Source organism: Ambystoma mexicanum, chromosome 11, assembly GCF_040938575.1.
Source record: "Ambystoma mexicanum isolate Mex_15411 chromosome 11, UKY_AmexF1_1, whole genome shotgun sequence".
Classification (NCBI taxonomy): domain Eukaryota; kingdom Metazoa; phylum Chordata; class Amphibia; order Caudata; family Ambystomatidae; genus Ambystoma; species Ambystoma mexicanum.
In genome coordinates, this window is record NC_090934.1 from 696,093,483 (window position 1) to 696,115,421 (window position 21,939).

A 21,939-nucleotide genomic window follows, 5' to 3' on the forward strand; every position below is an offset into this window, starting at 1 on the left:
ATACACCACCCGGGAGGGAAAGGGGGGGGGATGCATACTCCACCCGGGAGGGAATGACAACGCTATTGTAAGTTGTGCACCACACAGAACACTGTGCCCCATGACAAGTGGCACGCCACATTACCACCTAACCACACAGTAGTGAATACGAGCCAACACATAATGGTACCTGACAAACAGTTACCCTGGCCTAAGACCACGACACATGCACCACACATCGGTGGACCTAACACGCCGTAAGGCCATCGTGCACCATGCAGTGCAATAGCACCATGTCGCTGACTCCTGCATCTCAACACAAAGGACAGTCATCCATGGGAGTGCATAGAGGTTAGTCTGACAGGGATCCTACTGCGTGTGACTGGTTCGGCACCTCCATAGGATAGCTGCCAATCACCATGATAGGGATCAGTGCTGAATGAAGGCTATGCTACCAACTACTACCAACACACCCTTACAGCAGGTCTCATGCAAGTCATCAATCAATGCAGTCCAACACTGCTGCATGCATAAACGATGCACATGCAACAAGACATGAGTGCGCACCATGACCCATCAGGGAGAAGCTACCCCCTCCATCATTCCATTGGCCAGCACACATGGCCGGACCAGTAATGGGTTGATTGTATCCAGGGACATGTGTGCATGGCCAGTCATCACCCGCTGCAATGTAAGACTGGCACAGTTCTCCACCATGAATGTACCAACACTTACCTTCATTCCACTCTCATGCACGTGATGCTGGCTACCCTTTGAAACCGTGGCTCATGACCCCGGTCCGCAACCCCCAAAACAGGCACGAGGAGGACTATAATAGATCTCATACCCATACACGGGTGGTCATAGAGCAGGCCTTCGGCCTTCTGAAGGCACGATTCCGTTGCCTCAGCCGGTCAGGTGGGGCCCTCATCTACAGCCACGAGAAGGTGTCCAAGATCACCATGGCATGTGTAATGCTGCACAACATGTGCATCCGTCGGAACGTGCCACTGCCCCCTGACGTGGGACTGCTACCACCAGATGAGGAGGAGGAGGAGGAGGTGGAGGAAGGAATGGCAGAACAGCAACATGGTGCCGATGCACGAGAGGGACGTACCGTGCGACAAGCATTGATCGAGCAATATTTCTGAATCACAAGTCAGCTAAGGGGGTGAGGATGACAGGGCATTGGGCACTGGGTGTGGGGGTACATGTACTACATGCACTGTGAGACATTAAAAGACACATGCACAATAATGAATGTCCACTCTGTATTGTAGGATAGACCAAACGTATTGTATCATGATGTCCAACCGTGTACAACAGATCCTTCACCCTCACCCCCCTCCCCCTCCCCCCCAACTCCCACACACACCCTCAACCCCCTCCCTCTCCCCCCCAACTCCCACACACGCCCTCAACCCCCTCCCCCTCCCACCCAACTCCCACACACACCCTCAACCCCCCCCACAACAACCCCACAATGTTCCCATCAGTGCAGCATTGTCCACATGTGTGTGGCTGCACGGTCAATGGGCACTGCCAGAGCCTGGGCCATCCCTTCCATTCCGGCGCATCGTGCGCAGTGACCTACGGACCGGGCTGGTCTGCGTGGAGGAGCTCTGGGAGGCTGGCTCCTCCTGCTGGGGCTGTGGTCTGGGGGGTGCTGCCTCCAGGGCATCAGCAATCCTGCCAAGCATCTCACAGATGCGGTTTGTGCTGCTACTGATGACCTCGCCCAGGGCCTGAAGGTCATTATGTAGCACCGACCCTGATTCCCGGTTGTCCCAGAGGAACTCCTCTATCATGCCCGTGAGGTGCTGGCAGCGCACTGTTTCTGCAGCCGATGTGGGCGATGTGGTTGGCAGGCTCCGTGTTGTCGTGCCTGCAGGACTTACAGGACTTCCTGCAGGGGAAGTGGGCAGATGACAGACAGGTGTATCCGCTTCGCCTGTGAGCCCTGGGCCGTCACTCGACCCAGGGTCGCTATGGGCAACCTGGCTGTACGAGGGAGTGTCTGGGCTCTGTACATAGCCATTGGGCTCCTCCACGATGTTGATGGTGTTTGGTGATGTGCTGCCTGGCACATCGAGGATGCACATGGCAGCATTCTCCCCTGACGCACTTGATTCCTCATGGTGCAACGTGAGGCATGTGTCCCGCAGAACTGCAGGCATGTCCAGGGCTGCGGATGTGGGTTGTGTACCCTCCATGGGGGTTGCTGGGGCAGGTGGTGTGGCATGTGCCTTCTTCCTTGCTGCAGGTGTGTGCTGTCCCCTGCCTGTGGCCCGGGAGGTACTTGCCCGGGGGCCTTCCTGGTCCTCACTTTCATGACCGGTGCCTGTGGGGGGCAAGAGAGAGACAGCATGAGCAATGATCTGGGTGTCAGAATTACTTCCAGACTATGGGATTACAATGGGATAGCAGCGTTTTGGTGACATTTGGGTGCTGAGTGGGACTGTGAGCTTTGCTTGGATGGTAAAAGCATACTGTCGGCAGGGTCACTCATGTTGGCGGTGTACTGTGGTGACTGACATTGACCGGCTTTTTGTGCGGCATGCGCCTGACATCATCCTGGGTCCCAGTTGTTATGGCATCATTGGGGGGGGGGGTTTGCCCAAACATGATGTGACTGCTTGACCTGCCCTTGGCGATGACTTGCATTAGGGATGCATGTACTGTTTACACTCATGGCACTCACCTGCGTCAGCTGATGAAGGATCACCGGAAATCCATATCGCCAACGCCTTCGATGGCTTCTGTGCCCACCATCTCTGCACATGTTTCCTCCCAGGACATCATTTTTATGGGTGAGCCTGGGCCTCCTCATGTCTCTAGGGCCAGATTGCGGTTTGCTGAGAGGATGGCCCGCACCCTCAGACGGAGGTCATCCCAGCGTTTGCGGCAATGCGTCGTGCTGCGGGGGGTGTTACCGACAGCGCTCACCCTCTGCGAGACCAGCTCCCATATCTCCTTCTTCCTGAGGATGGTGGGCCTGCGCATGTCGCTGCTGAAAACAGTCTCTGCATGTTCATGCAGAGTATCAACAAGTACCTGGAGTTCGTCCTGGGAGAATTTCTCCTTCCTGATGCGCGCAGCACCCTTTTTTAAGGCTTTTGGCATGATGCTTGTCTCAGGAGTCTAATTTGCCTATCACGATATGCCCACGAGTCCTGTATGGGGAGGATTGCAATGGATTGTGATTTTAAAGATGGCCGCCATGATGCTTCCCGTTCCTGTTCGATGACGTAATTTCCGTTTGCGGTATTTAACGGTGCCCGTAATTTACGATCATCGTTAATTACGGGCACCGCTATTTACGCACTAGTTGGAGGGCGATGGTGTTAGTTACGTCTCGGTTGTTGTCGGTAAGGGGTTTGACGCGCCCTTTACCGGTATGGCGCTAGGGGGTTTACCGGCATGGCGGAAAGCTCGTGCCCGCGAGGTCGGAATATGGTGCTATTTACGCCCTGCTACCAACGCGGATACGGTATTTCCGCCATGCCGGTAAAGTCAGTGATTTACCGCGAACCTCGGAATGAGGCCCTATGCCTCTTTCCATCACTAATCAACCCACACCACTCTACCTTAGAGAGATACAAGAGCACCTGGAGACCATGGAACTGGCATCGGTGCACGGTATAAATCAACTTAACATAGCATAACACTAAATAGAAGTTATCAGGGGTGTTGCAGAAGAAACATGTCCAGTGCAAGAGATCTGGTTACAAGGGACGTTATTTGGTGTCACCAGGGGTCACAACTGCGACCCCTCTGGTCCCCCTTGCTACCCCTGTGGTCTCCCTTGCTACCCCTAACAACAACAAAAAACGTGTTCTGTTTCCTTTTTTTTTTTTTTTAATTTGAAGCTCCTGGGCTGTGGCCAGTGCCATGTGGCTCTTTGTTTCTGTAGTGGCTGGTTTCTTGTTCAGGCCTCTTTAATAAAAAAAAAAAGGGGGGGATACCACAACGGTAACACTGAGCAGTGACCCGGAATAAGAAAGAATAGTAAAAGCAAACAATTTGTCTTTCTGGAATTCTATACAATAATTGCTAGACGCATTAAAGGTTTATTTCAGGCACACTTCAGCGAGGGTGTCACAGATTTTGTCTGTTCTTAAACACCACAAATTCACAATGTAGACAAAATCTTCCAAAAAGCACGTGTAGTAGAATAAGCATCCATTTCGGACTATGTATTTAGCTTTTTGAAAGTTTCAATTTTAGCATGTTTCTTTCTACTGTTGTCCCTGTTACGATCATCACAAGACATTCCATCTCGGTGTCCTCGGTCACTTGACAAAGTCTGTGTGCCTAAAAGCTTGTGTACAGTGTAGAAATATTTGACCATAGCACATAAAGTGGCCCTTGAGTTCATTGTGCCACAATTAATGCTTTGTTTTAATGGGTCTATCTTTCCTGGCATGCTGTTCAGGAAGTTTGTTTTCATTCATGAGGTAACACGTGCCCAGAGTACAGGATGCCGTATGAGTGTACTGCTTTCCCTGCACTACTCTAAATTCTTTAATACACATTATGAACCCTCCCAATGGTATGTATTTTGCCAACCTCTGAAGCCTGACAAGTAGATCCAGGCAGGCCAGACCTGCAGATAAACTGGCCTGCTGTAAAATCTGTTAGCAGTTTGATGGTATCCACTACAGAGTGTAATTTGCTTTCTGACTTGGAGAACATTCAGACATGTAACTGCTCATTTTACTGCAGCCGTTATGATAGCTCTAGCCGGTAAGAAAGCTCAGTGGGTTGAGCGCTCGCTGCTGCGATGTGTGTGTGATTTGTGGGTTGCAGGATAGAATCTCGTCGAGGCTGATTCAGCCTTTCATACTTCTGATGTTAGATTGATAAATGAGTACCAACACAGGTTTGTTGATATTGTATGTATATTTGTTCTATATAAACTAAAGCGATTAAACATAAGTGCTAAATAATAACACATCATTATCATTTGCCCTTGGACGTCTGCTTGTATTCACAGTAATTTGGTGACATGGGCCTATACACACTGAAATTAGCTATGCATATGGTGATCCATTCTTGTATGCAATGTACATCACATTACAGTAATATCATAACCAAATGTTTCATAGTGTCCTTAGGAACAATGCTATTTGAAGCCACTACCAGTTTTGTCAAGAGGTGAAAGGTCGTGTCCCATCGCTTCCTGTGATGTCACTTTGGGGTGGTATCAAATACTTCACTTCCTGTGATGTCATCAGAGGTCAAGGGTCATGGGATGTCACTTCCGCTACCCCTGGAATTTTGGTGAAATGACGTCCCCGCTGGTTACTGCATTTGGAGTTTGAATCCTTCAGTATGCAGATGATATACAGTGAAATCTTTGTCGCCTGTCAGAGGCTGGTGTCAGTGGCTGAGGTCTGGATGGCTTCTGTCTTGCTTCAGTTTAAGAGCGGAGAAACTGATTGCTATTCGATCAAGAGAAATCATCTGTTCAAACGGACCAGCTGCTCATCCTTGACGTGAATGATGTTGTGCTTACAGTCGTTAACTAAGCACGTTCTCTGGGATTCCTTCAGGTATCCTAACTCTCCACATTCCTGAATGTTTATAAAAAGGCTCAACTCGCTCCGTTCCGTCTTGCAGAGTTAAACCCCTCCTCCCTGGCGACCTGCCAGCTTAGAACAACGAACCTGACACTTCCTCTATCACATATGGGTCGGGGCAATGCCTTATTGACTGGGGCTCTTGAAATTGCTTTGGGCACCCAAAACCAGCCTTTCATACAGCAGCCAAACTGATCATAGGAGCTAAGAAAGGCCACTTCGTGTTGCTAAACAGGAGAGACGCAGGTTTACGGGCACACATCTTACTCCAATATTAAATGGTGTTTATACATTCATGCAGCGTGTTATGGGCAAGACATGTTGTTCTGTGATTAAAAGAAAGTACACGGTACTGCAAATCTTCTTATCAGAATGTTATTTTACGGCACACAGAACAAAGCATTGGTTCAGCTACCGGACAAACATGTTTCATTCAAGTTCGACATCATCTGGTATTCAGCATATCATGAAATAAGTCTGAAATGTCCAACTAGCTTTAGATTCTACATTTGCCAGAAAATTACTGTCCCATTTTCCCGTTACAATTCTAGTACTAATAATGTATTATTTTGTGATGCCATGCAATAGTTTGCAGTGCTTTGCACTACCTTCTGGTAATTAAAAGGGCCATCATAGTCCTCTTGATTTACTATAGCTCTGATACCAGCTGCATACGGCTGTATTTTTAGGTCTTGCCAAATAAAAGCTTGATCTCTTGCAGACCTATGGCATACCATTGTACACAGGCCCTGCTATACATCAGTTGCTCAGAAATTGATAAACCGCTACTGTTTGCTTCATTGCATTGTTCCCCGATTATCCCATTGCTTCTGGTCTTTCTTATTGGAGCGTTGATGTTATGCACTGTGTGCATCCCCACAAAGGGGTGCTTCAGGTGAAACCAAGGGCAGCAGAAATTTAAATGCATTTGGAGGGGATCGATTTAGGTTGCATTAGTCGGGGGGATGCGGGGGGGGGGGGGTACGTTTTTGTGACACTGGAAGGATTTGTTTACAGTAATGTCACAGTGCAGTTTGTCAAGCCACAGGTGGCAGATGTGTTTTAGCGTGTTTTTATGTGTTGCTTTGGTGACTTCACAGGTCACCTCTGCACTACAGCAGCCACTGTCGTAATCCCACAGCAGTCATCTGAAGTGAATCAGTGGTGCCTGCAGTGTCGGACTGGGACAAGAAATAGGGCCAGACACCCAAAAAAAAGTAGCCCACCACTCGCCTCAAAAAAGTGGCCCACCCCTCGCCTCATGACCCTTGACCTCTGATGACATCACCTGAAGTGATGTAATTTGACCCCACCCCAAAGTGACATCCCGGGAAGCGAAGAAACACAACCTTTCACCCCTTGACAAAACAGGAAGTGGCATCAAATAGCTTTGTTCCTAAGTACACTACGAAAAATATGGTTATGAGTTCGCTAATGTGATATACATTTCATACAAGAATGGATCACCATATGTATCGTTAATATCTGTGTGTATAGATCCATATTGTCAAATTACTATGAATGCAAGCAGACATCCAAGGCCAAATGATATGTTATTGTATAGCACTTACGCTTAAGCTCTTTTTTATAGAACAAATATGCATACAATATCACCCAACCTGTGTTGGTACTCATTTAACGACCTAAGAAGGATGAAAGGGTGAGATGGCCTTGCTGGGATTCAAACCTGAAAATCACACACACATCGCAGCAGCAAGCGCTCAGCCCACTGAGCTATCATACCGTCTAGAATAAAATGAGCAATTATTCTGTAGTGGATATCATTAAACTGGTAACTGAGATTCATCTAAGTTCATCTGCAGGTCTGGTGCAAAATTGGCCTCATGTCAAGCCTGCATACATCTACTTTCAGGCTTCAGAGGTTGGCAAAATAGGGAAAGCAGCGCACTCACAGGACATCACATACTCTGAGCACTCATTGCCTCATACATGCTAACAAACATCTTGAACAGCACGCCAGGGAGATGGCAAAGATAGACACATAACAACAAAGCATTCATTGTGGCACAATGAAGTCAATGGCCAATTGATGTGCCATGGTCAAATATTTCTACACTGTACAGAAGCTTTTAGGCACAAGGATTTTGTCACGTGACCAAGGACACCGAGATGGAATGTCTTGTGATGATTGTAACAGGGGCAACAGCAGAAACAAAAACATGCTATTACTGCAACTTGCGAAAGGCAAAATACATAGTCCGAAATGGATGCTTATTCTACTCTAAAAATGGTTGTTTATCACTAATATCACTAATACATATTTATCACTAATACAGCAACATATCGAGTGGCGGCCCAGTGACAGCCGCTTGCCTGGCGGCAGCCCTGACCCCTCAACTTTGCATGCTACAGCATCAATGAATGATGCATGCATTATAATTTATGATGCACACATCATGCATGCAAATCAATCACCAAAGCAAGGTAACCCTTATTACCTTGCTTTGATGAATTATGCCGTTGCAGGTGGGGTTTTTCTTCAAAGTTATTTATTTATATATTTATCTTTTTTTTTCCCAAACCGGCCCGGGTGTGGCCAGAAACCGGCCTTCACTCCCCAGGGGCAATTTCAGCCCAGCCATGGGCCGAGAGGCCGAGGGGCCAATCCGAGCCAGCCTAGTTTCTATTCCAACCAGGACTTTGCACATGCCAGATTAAACACAGCATGGATCCAGGCCCACCCATCTGCAGGTATCAAGGTTTGGGATGAGAGGTTGATGGGTCACAAAAGGGAGCCAGCACCCAACAGCAGCAAGTACACAGCCTCAGGGCAGAACGCAACAGCAGCTCCCAGAGGTATCCATTCTCACGCACAAGTAGAGAGCACAAGTCTGGGGTAATCAATCAATAGTCATGACGGTGCAGGAACTCAGAAAGGGGGAGAGCCCCAGTGGCATACACACTGTACAGACACAACCTCTCCTCGGTTGGATGGCCCAACAAACAAAACTAATTAATCACGGATCCAGCCGTCATTTTACTTCCTATTCGATGCACACTCACACAGATCCAGTCTGCACAGTCACACCATGTGACGCCAATCTTAGTCTAAGCTGGTGAGGGGTGTCACTCAGTGCAGGACAGGGATCCACCACCAGGTGTAGCTCACTCTGTCACAAAAGGATGATTCCCTGCACTGCTCCCTATCACAGCAAAGTGTGGAGTCATATGCTAGCAAGTGTTATGTTCCGCCCATAAGGGTCACTGTGCTTTTAGAGCCTGTGATATGCATTGTATTTACATCAACACTTAAGTACATTGCACTTCAGATTACAATGTAAGGTTTGTGTGAACACCAGTCATTCTGCGCTGAGCCCAATGTTCTTTTTTAGAATGTAATATTCAAGTGTCAATACAGTTTTCCAGTGCTCTGAAAATCATGAAGCATCATGACAAAGCCAACTCGTGTTTCCACCATAAGGTCTTGTCCAAGGCTAATTCGTATCTTATTAAAGCGCTAGGTATGGTTGAGCTGCCTAAATTAGCTCCATTTGGATGTTAATTGGCAGCACGTGGTGTGTGTTCTCAGTGAAGACGGAACACGTTACTGTTGTCTCTGGATTCAGGGACTATAAAAGCTAGTAGAAGACTGATCCAGTGATTGGCCAAATTATGACCTTGAAAGACTCTGCTATTTTTGTAGGCTTCTATCAAGGTTGTTGTTTAGTGGTGTGGTGATTATGGTCCTACAGATTGATCATAGGTTTTCCAGGGGTGTTGGATCATCTTGTTGTTGAGACTTTCCCAGATCTTTCCATGTCTCTGGGTGGTACAGTAACTGTTGTGGAGTTCATGCGTATAACAAGCTGGATGGCTTTGCTTTGTTTTTTTGTAGTTTCAGTAGTGTTAAGTGTGTGGATGAGCATGTCAAACAGCATGTTGACATTGGACGTGGTTGACTGGGAGAAACAGTCCACTTCCATCGTGTTCATGGAGAAGATTTTAAATGAGATAACTTTGCTATCTAAACTGGATAGGCCAACTGTGCCAGAACAGCAGAAGGTATGAATGCAGAACCCCAAAAAATCAAATGGACCCCCTGGGGATCAGACTTGTTTTGAGGAACTCAAAAAGCCTCCCTTAATAAACCTATTGACCCCCTCGACCAATCCATTGGCCCTTGGGTGATAAAGTGCCGTTCTAATGTGTTTAATTCCATATCCTTCCAAAACTGTCCTCATAAACTAAGAAACAAACTGTACTCCATTGTCAGAAACTAATTCAGAAGGACAGCCCTTTCTGAGAAACACATTTTCTAAAAAGGAAAGCAGATCTTTAGACGTCACCTTTCTAGCTGCTTCCCACTCCACCCATTTAGAGTGGAAATCAACTAGAACAAAAATGTACTTGAATCCATCCCCCAGGCCTGCTACTGGACCTAAAATATCAACAGCCAGTTTTTGCCATGGTTGAATTGGCACACTATTTGGAATTAAAGGCACTTCTCATACAACCTTACTTTTATTACTCAGTTGACATGCATTACAATTTTTTACAAAATCTTCTGCCATTCTATCCATTTTGGTCCAACAGTAACTATGTCGTATCCTTCTCTTGGTAGCTCCTTCCCCCAGGTAACCTTGATGTGCCAGTTCCAACAGGCTCTTTTGCTCCCCTTCTGGCGGAACTATACAACTTCCCCTTCTCATTCTGCTCCCTACCATGCTCAGTTCTTCTCTAACTTCCCACCATGTCTCATACTTCTTCTCAAGAATTTCTTTGTCAGGCCATCCATCCACAGTCCACTGTTTGATAAGTTTTAGATCCTGATCTATTAGTTCAGCTTCATAAACTTCCATAGTTTGATTTCCTTCCACCGGCATTCTAGACAAAAAATCTGCTACCAAGTTGTTTTTCCCAGGTTAATAGCTAACATTAAAATTGTACGTCTGAAGACCTAGACCCCATCTGCTTATCCTTGGGGATCCCACCGGCCACCTGCTGCTATCAAACAACTGTACCAATGGTTTGTGATCTGACCGCACGCTAAATTTTCTTCCCCCATACGAAATATTTGAAATGGGTAATAGTCCAGAACATAGCCAATGCTTCTCGCTCTATAACAGAATAATTCCTTTCTGCCCCTTTGAGAGTTCTGGAGGCAAATGCTATAACTCTCTCTACTTTATTGGTATCATACTGCAACAAAGTGGCTCCTAATCCTAATATGCTGGCATCAACCACTAATACTGTACGGTCATTTGCATCAAATTTCCCGATGGAAGGGACACTCACAATCCCTTGCTTAATTTTTTAAAATGCTTCCTCACATTGCATGGACCACTGAAATTTTGCTCCCTTTTTCAACAAAGCTCTGATAGGGGTGGATATACTTACAAAATCTTTCACAAACTTATAATAATATTCTGCTAGCCCAAGAAATAACCTAACTTGGTCCTTATCTGTGTCGTAAATCTCCCCCGTCTCACCTGTGATCGGGATCTCCCTTGTTCGGCCGCAGGACTCTTCCTGTGGATGGTTCGGGTCTTGAATAGGCTTGCCCGAGCCTCCTCAGGTTGCAGGACGCGTTCAGAGTTCCGGGAAGTTCGTGGTTCCAGGGTATCCAGGATAGCGATGAACGAGTAAGTAGGGGGGGAAATCCAGGAACAGGATAAAAGGCAAGGAAGGAAGTAAGAGGATCAAAGGAAACCAATGTAGAGAGTAAACACACGTCGGGTCACTACCGAAGATAGCGTTGAGACGCGCGGATCCACAGGGGCATGACCAATTTATAGTACATGCCACGACGTGAAAGCTAGTGCGTAGCACGGAGCTTGGTACGGCCATGTTGGGAGGAACAAGGAGTACAAGCCCTTCGTGACAATGACCATGAGGTCCAGAAGGGGCAATTTCGCCGGGTCATGACAGCATGCCCCCTCCGAAGACTGGTTCCCCCAGGCTTGCCTGGGTGAATAAGATGGAATCTTCTGAGAAAACGAGGGGTCTTTAAATTAGAAACTGGTTCCCATGTTCTCTCGCTAGGGGGGTAGCCTTTCCACTCGACCAGATATTGTAGTCGACCCCTCCTATACCTGGAATCACATATCCTGGACATCTCATATTCCAACTGGTCGTCCACAACAACAGGTGTGGGTTTGAAGGGTTTTCGGGTAGAACTGACGTAGGGTTTCAACAGGGAAGTATGGAAGACTGGATGTATCTTCTTCCAGGAATCCGGGAGCTTAAGTCGGAAGGAGACAGGATTGATGATCTCCTTTACAGAAAATGGACCATAATAGCGAGGAACTGATTTGTTTGGTCGTAGATGTCGAGGTAACAGTTTCGAGGCTAGCCAGACTTGATCGCCAACTGAATAGGAAGGTGATGGTCTTCTCCTAGAGTCCGCATATCTTTTGGTTCGAGTCTGGGCCTGTTCTAACTGATCCTTGGCCTCTCTTTGTAAGTCGATCAGCGTCTGAATCCAAGAGTCAAGGTTAGGTACCGGAGTAGATTCTGGAAGAACTGATGGTAAAACAGACGGGTGATAACCTTGACTGCAATAGAAAGGGCTGATCTTGAGAGCTGAATGATCTGAGTTATTGTAGGAGAATTCAGCTAAAGGTATAAGGAGAGACCAATCTTCTTGAACCTTGGTGGCAAAACAACGAAGATATTGTTCCAGGGTTTGATTTACTCGTTCCGTTGCCCCATTGGTTTGTGCATGATAGCCTGAAGAAAGGGCACGTTGGATTCCTAGAACACGACAGAGATGTTTCCAGAATTGTGAAATATACTGAGGTCCCCGATCCAAAATAATCTTGGAAGGAAGGCCATGAAGACGAAAAATATGTTCCAGGAAAATTCCAGCAAGTTCTGAGGAAGATGGTAGTTTATACAATGGTGTAAAATGAGCTAGATGAGTGAACAAGTGAATGGTTACCATGATGGTTGTATATCCTTGGGAAGGTGGTAATTAAACAATGAAGTCAGTGGCAATAACTTCCCAGGGCCTGGTTGGCAACGTAGGTTGTAGAAGCAGACCCGCCGGCCTCTGATTATCGTATTTGTTCTGACTACAAATAGCACAGGTCTTGATGCATTGAACTACACTAGACTTCATCCCTGGCCACCAGAACTGTCTTTGTATAAGACGGAAGGTGTTGGTTACTCCTCGATGGCCGGAGTGAAGAGTATCATGGCATAGATTCATTACCTTCTGTTGAAGTTCTTTTGTCGGAATGACCATTGAATTGTTCTTGAATAAATATCCTTCCTTGATTGTTAGACGCCAGGGATTTTTCTTCGATATGTCCTTCCAGAGTTCAGATAATTGAGTCTGTACTCTGATTTCTTTCAGGAGATTGATCGCTTGAGCTACAAAGATTGTGGGTGGAAACATTTTAGGATAGATCTTATCCTCCAAGGGAACGTAGTCGGGACGCCGAGAAAGGGCATCGGCAATCAAGTTTTGCGATCCAGGAACATGTGACATTTGAAATTGATATTGAGCAAAGAAGTAGGCCCATCGAGCTTGTCTACTGTTCCTGCACTCCATGGATTGTAGGACCTGAAGATTTTGATGATCAGTACGGACTTGAACTGGATATTTAGCACCCAGGAGTAGATGTCTCCATTCAGTGAAGGCATGACGAATAGCCAATAACTCCTTCTCCAGAACTGAGTAGTGAGTCTCGCTGGTGGTCAGGTTCCGTGAGAAATAAGCAATGGGATGTTCCAACTTATCATCGGATTCTTGTTTTAAAACTGCTCCTATGGCGTAATTGGAGGCATCAGTTTCCACTAGAAAAGGACGATTTATGTCAGGTTGGGCCAGGATGGGGGCCTGAGTGAATTCTTCTTTCAAGAGTTGGAATGCCTTGTCTTGTGGTATAGACCAGTTAAATGGAACGTCTTTCTTCAGGAGATTAACAATGGGTTGAACAATCTCGGAAAAGGTGGGAATGAATTTCCGGTAGAAGTTGGCAAGCCCCAGGAAGGATTGTATTTGCTTAACAGATGTTGGGGCGGGCCAAGCCAGTATGGCCTTCACCTTTGAAGGGTCCATACTAATTCCTTCTGAACTAAGGACAAATCCCAGATAGTGAACTGATGTAACATGAAACAAATTTTTTTCTGGTTTGGCTAAGAGTTGATTTTCACAGAGACGTTGAAGTACTGCTTTTACATGTTCTTCATGTTTCAAGGAGTCCTTGGAGAAGATCAATATGTCATCCAAGTAGACGATAACATTGAGAAATAACATGTCAGAGAACACCCTATCCATAAAACGCTGGAAGACTGCGGGAGCATTAGTCAGACCAAAGGGCATGACTAGGTATTCAAAGTGACTAAAGGGTGTTCTAAAGGCTGTTTTCCATTCGTCTCCTTCCCGGATACGGATCAAATGGTAAGCACCTCGGAGATCCAGTTTCATGAATATCACTGCACCTCTCACAGCTTCAAGGATATTCGAGATCAGGGGTAGTGGGTATCTGTCTTTCAGGGTGTATTGATTTAGGCCCCGATAGTCCAGGCAAGGTCTAAGCTCTTTGGAATCCTTTTTTGGAACGAAGAACAATGAAGCACCAGCTGGTGATTTTGAAGGTCTTAGGGTGCTGTTCTCAAGATTAGTGTCTAGGTATTCCCGGAGGGCTCTCTTTTTGGGTTCTGAAAGGATAAAAATCCTGCCAAAGGGAATCACTACTGAGGGTTCACTATCTATGGCACAGTCTTCGGGTCTATGTGGAGGTAAGGCTTCAACAATGGCAGTAGAGAATACATTAGCATACCCTTGATAGATCTCTGGAACTTATACAATATTGGAAACCATGAGTGGTGTCTCTGGACACCTTGGTAGACTTATAGGAGCTGTGACTGAGGTATCCAGGTTTAAACAATGGTTCATACAGAACTCCGAGCCCAGGAATAAGGATCCGGACGTCCAGTTAATATATGGATTGTGCCTTAGTAACTAGGGCATGCCCAGAACCAAGGGGTAATGGGCTGATTTTATAATGTCAAACACAATTCTTTCTTGATGATGATTTATGGAAAGATGGATTTCCCTTGTTTGCAGACTTATGGGTCCTGAGGAAAGAGGTCTTCCGTCAATTGCTTCCACTGGCTGTGAAAAACTTCTTGCTTCATATGGAATGTTATGACTTCTGACCCAATCTTGATCAATGAAGACTCCCATTGCTCCGCAATCCACCAAGGCCAGTATGGGGTAGATCTTGTCCTTGGATGGCGATAAAAAGGCCTGTAATATCACCAATTTGTTTTGTCCAGGAGAGTTCAAGGATGGAATTGATGTGGAGCAAACATCGCACTCCCGAAACCTTGCTCCATTTAGGATCGGGAGCTGGCGTTTCCCGAGCGCCGAGGAGGAGCCAGAGGACACTCTTTAACTAAATGTTTATCTGAGGCACAATACATGCATAAGCATGTGTGTATCCTTCTTAACCTTTCCTGCGGGGAAATTGGTCCACGAAAGGCTCCAAGTTGCATGGGTTCAGAATCAGTGCTCGGATTCATGGCAGATTCTGTCCTTGTAGTATTCTCTGTGGAGTTTCTTTGAATTGAGACTTTATTCTTTTTCTTTTTGGCCTTTCTTTCTTGGATTCTGAAGTCTATTTGCATAGACAAGTCCAGGAGGGCCTGGAATGAACTAGGATGTGCCACCCTGGCTAACTCGTCCTTGATCTCTTCATTTAGACCTCTGCGAAACAAGGTAAAACTGGCTTCCAGGGGCCAGTCCGCCTCTTTGGCTAGCTGTTTGAATCTGGTAACATAGGTCAACATGTCTTGGGATCCTTGTTGGAAGTCAAGTAACTTCTCTTGAGCACCGTGAACCAGCTCTGGTCGTTCGAACATGGTCTTGAGTTCCGCGATGAACCCTTCATAATCATCCAGGAGAGCATCCCCTGAATTGAGTAAAGGAGTGGCCCATGTAAGGGCATTACCGGAAAGATGCGGTATTATGAAGCCCACCTTAGCCCTAGGAGTTGAGAAATAGTAGGGCTTGAAGGTAAAATGTACCAAACAAGAATCCAGGAATCCACATAAGGTCTTTGTTGAACCATCGTATTTATCAACCTCTCCTCCCAATAATACGCTGTCCTTGTTTGCGGAGTCACGTGACAAGACAAGCTGTCTTAGCGCTGCATTCTCGGCTTTTAAATTCTGCATCTCTGTGGAAAGTTCTGGCATTCCGCGCATCAGGTCCTGAATAGCATTCTCCATGGTAGAATCCGTATTGATCGTTTGGCATCTCAAACTGTCGTAAATCTCCCCCGTCTCACCTGTGATCGGGATCTCCCTTGTTCGGCCGCAGGATTCTTCCTGTGGATGGTTCGGGTCTTGAATAGGCTCGCCCGAGCCGCGTCAGGTTGCAGGACGCGTTCAGAGTTCCGGGAATTTCGTGGTTCCAGGGTATCCAGGATAGCGATGAACGAGTAAGTAGGGGGGGGAATCCAGGAACAAGATAAAAGGCAAGGAAGGAAGTAAGAGGATCAAAGGAAACCAATGTAGAGAGTAAACACACGTCGGGTCACTACCGAAGATAGCGTTGAGACGCGCGGACCCGCAGGGGCGTGACCAATTTACAGTACGTGCCACGATGTGAAAGCTAGTGCGTAGCTCAACACACGCCCTCAACCACCTCCCCCTCCCACCCAACTCCCACACACACCCTCAACCCCCCCCCACAACAACACCACAATGTTCCCATCAGTGCAGCATTGTCCACATGTGTGTGGCTGCACGGTCAATGGGCACTGCCAGAGCCTGGGCCATCCCTTCCATTCCGGCGCATCGTGCGCAGTGACCTACGGACCGGGCTGGTCTGCGTGGAGGAGCTCTGGGAGGCTGGCTCCTCCTGCTGGGGCTGTGGTCTGGGGGGTGCTGCCTCCAGGGCATCAGCAATCCTGCCAAGCATCTCACAGATGCGGTTTGTGCTGCTACTGATGACCTCGCCCAGGGCCTGAAGGTCATTATGTAGCACCGACCCTGATTCCCGGTTGTCCCAGAGGAACTCCTCTATCATGCCCGTGAGGTGCTGGCAGCGCACTGTTTCTGCAGCCGATGTGGGCGATGTGGTTGGCAGGCTCCGTGTTGTCGTGCCTGCAGGACTTACAGGACTTCCTGCAGGGGAAGTGGGCAGATGACAGACAGGTGTATCCGCTTCGCCTGTGAGCCCTGGGCCGTCACTCGACCCAGGGTCGCTATGGGCAACCTGGCTGTACGAGGGAGTGTCTGGGCTCTGTACATAGCCATTGGGCTCCTCCACGATGTTGATGGTGTTTGGTGATGTGCTGCCTGGCACATCGAGGATGCACATGGCAGCATTCTCCCCTGACGCACTTGATTCCTCATGGTGCAACGTGAGGCATGTGTCCCGCAGAACTGCAGGCATGTCCAGGGCTGCGGATGTGGGTTGTGTACCCTCCATGGGGGTTGCTGGGGCAGGTGGTGTGGCATGTGCCTTCTTCCTTGCTGCAGGTGTGTGCTGTCCCCTGCCTGTGGCCCGGGAGGTACTTGCCCGGGGGCCTTCATGGTCCTCACTTTCATGACCGGTGCCTGTGGGGGGCAAGAGAGAGACAGCATGAGCAATGATCTGGGTGTCAGAATTACTTCCAGACTATGGTATTACAATGGGATAGCAGCGTTTTGGTGACATTTGGGTGCTGAGTGGGACTGTGAGCTTTGCTTGGATGGTAAAAGCATACTGTCGTCAGGGTCACTCATGTTGGCGGTGTACTGTGGTGACTGACATTGACCGGCTTTTTGTGCGGCATGCGCCTGACATCATCCTGGGTCCCAGTTGTTACGGCATCATTGGGGGGGGGGGGTTTGCCCAAACATGATGTGACTGCTTGACCTGCCCTTGGCGATGACTTGCATTAGGGATGCATGTACTGTTTACACTCATGGCACTCACCTGCGTCAGCTGATGAAGGATCACCGCAATCCATATCGCCAACGCCTTCGATGGCTTCTGTGCCCACCATCTCTGCACATGTTTCCTCCCAGGGCATCATTTTTATGGGTGAGCCTGGGCCTCCTCATGTCTCTAGGGCCAGATTGCGGTTTGCTGAGAGGATGGCCCGCACCCTCAGACGGAGGTCATCCCAGCGTTTCCGGCAATGCGTCGTGCTGCGGGGGGTGTTACCGACAGCGCTCACCCTCTGCGAGACCAGCTCCCATATCTCCTTCTTCCTGAGGATGGTGGGCCTGCGCATGTCGCTGCTGAAAACAGTCTCTGCATGTTCATGCAGAGTATCAACAAGTACCTGGAGTTCGTCCTGGGAGAATTTCTCCTTCCTGATGCGCGCAGCACCCTTTTTTAAGGCTTTTGGCATGATGCTTGTCTCAGGAGTCTAATTTGCCTATCACGATATGCCCACGAGTCCTGTATGGGGAGGATTGCAATGGATTGTGATTTTAAAGATGGCCGCCATGATGCTTCCCGTTCCTGTTCGATGACGTAATTTCCGTTTGCGGTATTTAACGGTGCCCGTAATTTACGATCATCGTTAATTACGGGCACCGCTATTTACGCACTAGTTGGAGGGCGATGGTGTTAGTTACGTCTCGGTTGTTGTCGGTAAGGGGTTTGACGTGCCCTTTACCGGTATGGCGCTAGGGGGTTTACCGGCATGGCGGAAAGCTCGTGCCCGCGAGGTCGGAATATGGTGCTATTTACGCCCTGCTACCAACGCGGATACGGTATTTCTGCCATGCCGGTAAAGTCAGTGATTTACCGCGAACCTCGGAATGAGGCCCTATGCCTCTTTCCATCACTAATCAACCCACACCACTCTACCTTAGAGAGATACAAGAGCACCTGGAGACCATGGAACTGGCATCGGTGCACGGTATAAATCAACTTAACATAGCATAACACTAAATAGAAGTTATCAGGGGTGTTGCAGAAGAAACATGTCCAGTGCAAGAGATCTGGTTACAAGGGACGTTATTTGGTGTCACCAGGGGTCACAACTGCGACCCCTCTGGTCCCCCTTGCTACCCCTGTGGTCTCCCTTGCTACCCCTAACAACAACAAAAAACGTGTTCTGTTTCCTTTTTTTTTTTTTTAATTTGAAGCTCCAGGGCTGTGGCCAGTGCCATGTGGCTCTTTGTTTCTGTAGTGGCTGGTTTCTTGTTCAGGCCTCTTTAATAAAAAAAAAAAAGGGGGGGGATTCCACAACGGTAACACTGAGCAGTGACCCGGAATAAGAAAGAATAGTAAAAGCAAACAATTTGTCTTTCTGGAATTCTATACAATAATTGCTAGACGCATTAAAGGTTTATTTCAGGCACACTTCAGCGAGGGTGTCACAGATTTTGTCTGTTCTTAAACACCACAAATTCACAATGTAGACAAAATCTTCCAAAAAGCACGTGCAGTAGAATAAGCATCCATTTCGGACTATGTATTTAGCTTTTTGAAAGTTTCAATTTTAGCATGTTTCTTTCTACTGTTGTCCCTGTTACGATCATCACAAGACATTCCATCTCGGTGTCCTCGGTCACTTGACAAAGTCTGTGTGCCTAAAAGCTTGTGTACAGTGTAGAAATATTTGACCATAGCACATAAAGTGGCCCTTGAGTTCATTGTGCCACAATTAATGCTTTGTTTTAATGGGTCTATCTTTCCTGGCATGCTGTTCAGGAAGTTTGTTTTCATTCATGAGGTAACAAGTGCCCAGAGTACAGGATGCCGTATGAGTGTACTGCTTTCCCTGCACTACTCTAAATTCTTTAATACACATTATGAACCCTCCCAATGGTATGTATTTTGCCAACCTCTGAAGCCTGACAAGTAGATCCAGGCAGGCCAGACCTGCAGATAAACTGGCCTGCTGTAAAATCTGTTACCAGTTTGATGGTATCCACTACAGAGTGTAATTTGCTTTCTGACTTGGAGAACATTCAGACATGTAACTGCTCATTTTACTGCAGCCGTTATGATAGCTCTAGCCGGTAAGAAAGCTCAGTGGGTTGAGCGCTCGCTGCTGCGATGTGTGTGTGATTTGTGGGTTGCAGGATAGAATCTCGTCGAGGCTGATTCAGCCTTTCATACTTCTGATGTTAGATTGATAAATGAGTACCAACACAGGTTTGTTGATATTGTATGTATATTTGTTCTATATAAACTAAAGCGATTAAACATAAGTGCTAAATAATAACACATCATTATCATTTGCCCTTGCACGTCTGCTTGTATTCACAGTAATTTGGTGACATGGGCCTATACACACTGAAATTAGCTATGCATATGGTGATCCATTCTTGTATGCAATGTACATCACATTACAGTAATATCATAACCAAATGTTTCATAGTGTCCTTAGGAACAATGCTATGTGAAGCCACTACCAGTTTTGTCAAGAGGTGAAAGGTCGTGTCCCATCGCTTCCTGTGATGTCACTTTGGGGTGGTATCAAATACTTCACTTCCTGTGATGTCATCAGAGGTCAAGGGTCATGGGATGTCACTTCCGCTACCCCTGGAATTTTGGTGAAATGACGTCCCCGCTGGTTACTGCATTTGGAGTTTGAATCCTTCAGTATGCAGACGATATACAGTGAAATCTTTGTCGCCTGTCAGAGGCTGGTGTCAGTGGCTGAGGTCTGGATGGCTTCTGTCTTGCTTCAGTTTAAGAGCGGAGAAACTGATTGCTATTCGATCAAGAGAAATCATCTGTTCAAACGGACCAGCTGCTCATCCTTGACATGAATGATGTTGTGCTTACAGTCGTTAACTAAGCACGTTCTCTGGGATTCCTTCAGGTATCCTAACTCTCCACATTCCTGAATGTTAATAAAAAGGCTCAACTCGCTCCGTTCCGTCTTGCAGAGTTAAACCCCTCCTCCCTGGCGACCTGCCAGCTTAGAACAACGAACCTGACACTTCCTCTATCACATATGGGTCGGGGCAATGCCTTATTGACTGGGGCTCTTGAAATTGCTTTGGGCACCCAAAACCAGCCTTTCATACAGCAGCCAAACTGATCATAGGAGCTAAGAAAGGCCACTTCGTGTTGCTAAACAGGAGAGACGCAGGTTTACGGGTACACATCTTACTCCAATATTAAATGGTGTTGATACATTCATGCAGCGTGTTATGGGCAAGACATGTTGTTCTGTGATTAAAAGAAAGTACACGGTACTGCAAATCTTCTTATCAGAATGTTATTTTACGGCACACAGAACAAAGCATTGGTTCAGCTACCGGACAAACATATGTTTCATTCAAGTTCGACATCATCTGGTATTCAGCATATCATGAAATAAGTCTGAAATGTCCAACTAGCTTTAGATTCTACATTTGCCAGAAAATTACTGTCCCATTTTCCCGTTACAATTCTAGTACTAATAATGTATTATTTTGTGATGCCATGCAATAGTTTGCAGTGCTTTGCACTACCTTCTGGTAATTAAAAGGGCCATCATAGTCCTCTTGATTTACTATAGTTCTGATACCAGCTGCATACGGCTGTATTTTTAGGTCTTGCCAAATAAAAGCTTGATCTCTTGCAGACCTATGGCATACCATTGTACACAGGCCCTGCTATACATCAGTTGCTCAGAAATTGATAAACCGCTACTGTTTGCTTCATTGCATTGTTTCCCGATTATCCCATTGCTTCTGGTCTTTCTTATTGGAGCGTTGATGTTATGCACTGTGTGCATCCCCACAAAGGGGTGCTTCAGGTGAAACCAAGGGCAGCAGAAATTTAAAAGCATTTGGAGGGGATCGATTTAGGTTGCATTAGTCGGGGGGATGCGGGGGGGGGGGTACGTTTTTGTGACACTGGAAGGATTTGTTTACAGTAATGTCACAGTGCAGTTTGTCAAGCCACAGGTGGCAGATGTGTTTTAGCGTGTTTTTATGTGTTGCTTTGGTGACTTCACAGGTCACCTCTGCACTACAGCAGCCACTGTCGTGATCCCACAGCAGTCATCTGAAGTGAATCAGTGGTGCCTGCAGTGTCGGACTGGGACAAGAAATAGGCCCAGACACCCAAAAAAAAGTAGCCCACCACTCGCCTCAAAAAAGTGGCCCAACCTTCGCCTCATGACCCTTGACCTCTGATGACATCACCTGAAGTGATGTAATTTGACCCCACCCCAAAGTGACATCCCGGGAAGCGAAGAAACACAACCTTTCACCCCTTGACAAAACAGGAAGTGGCATCAAATAGCTTTGTTCCTAAGTACACTACGAAAAATATGGTTATGAGTTCGCTAATGTGATATACATTTCATACAAGAATGGATCACCATATGTATCGTTAATATCTGTGTGTATAGATCCATATTGTCAAATTACTATGAATGCAAGCAGACATCCAAGGCCAAATGATATGTTATTGTATAGCACTTACGCTTAAGCTCTTTTTTATAGAACAAAT